Source organism: Lepidochelys kempii, chromosome 13 (assembly GCF_965140265.1).
Source record: "Lepidochelys kempii isolate rLepKem1 chromosome 13, rLepKem1.hap2, whole genome shotgun sequence".
Taxonomy (NCBI): Eukaryota; Metazoa; Chordata; order Testudines; family Cheloniidae; genus Lepidochelys; species Lepidochelys kempii.
In genome coordinates, this window is record NC_133268.1 from 35872507 (window position 1) to 35874956 (window position 2450).

Consider the following 2450-nt stretch of genomic DNA (forward strand, 5'->3'; position numbering starts at 1 on the left):
CCAGGGACTGAGGTGAGGCTGACTGGCCTGTAGTTCCCAGGATCCTCCTTCTTCCCTTTTTTAAAGATTGGCACTACATTAGCCTTTTTCCAGTCATCCGGGACTTCCCCGGTTCGCCACGAGTTTTCAAAGATAATGGCCAATGGCTCTGCAATCACAGCCGCCAATTCCTTCAGCACTCTCGGATGCAACTCGTCCGGCCCCATGGACTTGTGCACGTCCAGCTTTTCTAAATAGTCCCTAACCACCTCTATCTCTACAGAGGGCTGGCCATCTCTTCCCCATTTTGTGATGCCCAGCGCAGCAGTCTGGGAGCTGACCTTGTTAGTGAAAACAGAGGCAAAAAAAGCATTGAGTACATTAGCTTTTTCCACATCCTCTGTCACTAGGTTGCCTCCCTCATTCAGTAAGGGACCCACACATTCCTTGGCTTTCTTCTTGTTGCCAACATACCTGAAGAAACCCTTCTTGTTACTCTTGACATCTCTGGCTAGCTGCAGCTCCAGGTGCGATTTGGCCCTCCTGATATCATTCCTACATGCCCGAGCAATATTTTTATACTCTTCCCTGGTCATGTGTCCAACCTTCCACTTCTTGTAAGCTTCTTTTTTATGTTTAAGATCCGCTAGGATTTCACCATTAAGCCAAGCTGGTCGCCTGCCATATTTACTATTCTTTCGACTCATCGGGATGGTTTGTCCCTGTAACGTCAACAGGGATTCCTTGAAATACAGCCAGCTCTCCTGGACTCCTTTCCCCTTCAAGTTAGTCCCCCAGGGGATCCTGGCCATCCGTTCCCTGAGGGAGTCGAAGTCTGCTTTCCTGAAGTCCAGGGTCCGTATCCTGCTGCTTACCTTTCTTCCCTGCGTCAGGATCCTGAACTCAACCAACTCATGGTCACTGCCTCCCAGATTCCCATCCACTTTTGCTTCCCCCACTAATTCTACCCGGTTTGTGAGCAGCAGGTCAAGAAAAGCGCCCCCCTTAGTTGGCTCCTCTAGCACTTGTGCCAGGAAATTGTCCCCTACGCTTTCCAAAAACTTCCTGGTTTGTCTATGCACCGCTGTATTGCTCTCCCAGCAGATATCAGGAAAATTAAAGTCACCCATGAGAATCAGGGCATGCGATCTAGTAGCTTCTGTGAGCTGCCAGAAGAAAGCCTCATCTACCTCATCCCCCTGGTCCGGTGGTCTATAGCAGACTCCCACCACTACATCACTCTTGTTGCACACACTTCTAAACTTAATCCAGAGACACTCAGGTTTTTCTGCAGTTTCGTACCGGAGCTCTGAGCAGTCATACTGCTCCCTTACATACAGTGCTACTCCCCCACCTTTTCTGCCCTGTGTCTACTCATAACAGACAGGAGCTATGCACGGTGATATGGGACCAGGTTGTAACACAGGGCTTTCATTAACACCTCAACATCACTACCTTCAGCGATTGCATGCAGTGACACCTATGTAGTTCCATTTAATCTTCAACTGTTGTAAAACAGAACAAAATTAATGGAGCTGTGCTGGTTTACAGCATTTACTTTGAAGGAGATATGCTGATTTATACCAGTTGGAAATCTGGCCTATTGATTTTAATGGAGCCAAGCTGATTCATGCCAGTTTGTCCCACTGACTTGACAGGAGCAATGGAGAAATAAGATACTACTAAATTATATCAGAAGTGGGTCTGTTAATTGTGTTACCAGACACTGGAGGCATTTTACCATGAAAAGCCAGTTCATATCATTTGTTGTGCACTAAGGATCAATGATAGTAGAAGAAGCCTGTGGGTAACATCCAGGCCCTACTGAAGCCAAGGTCAACATTCCTACTGACATCCATCAATGGGGCCAGGATTTTACCCTGAGAGTTTATCCACTGATTAATATGGAATCTGTGTCTCTTGGTAGCACTATGTTCAAAAAGAAACATGTTGGTAGAAACTATGTTTTTTTTTCTTGGAAAATGCGGAAGAATCTACATTTGGACCTAACATCAAGAGCAATTTTGTTGTCTTAATGTAGAAAGTTTATCTGTACTGTTCTAGGTGACTCCCATTTACCTTCTCCTTTGGGGCCTTGTTTGAGAGTTAAATGTTCACCAGATTCACAAGGGATCCAAGATCTCCCTACAGAAGGTTACTATATATCAAAGACAATCACCTTCAACAAGTTATATCTCACTAGGAGTCTGGTTTTAAATTACTGTTCGGTTTATTGTATTTGAAGTTTGAATGAGGGGTAAGAATATCCCTCTTGCTTACTTGCTTGATTTCCCTATTTCTTTCTTTATTTCTTGCTTGCTTTCTCACATAGGCACCAACTCCCTATGCAATTAAATGAGAGTTAAATGATTAATTCCTTTATGCTCTTTGGAAAGTCAAGTAACATTGAATTTATGTGTTGTGTTATATTTTTTGTCATTTGGCTAAATGCGCTTTGTAGGAATACACAT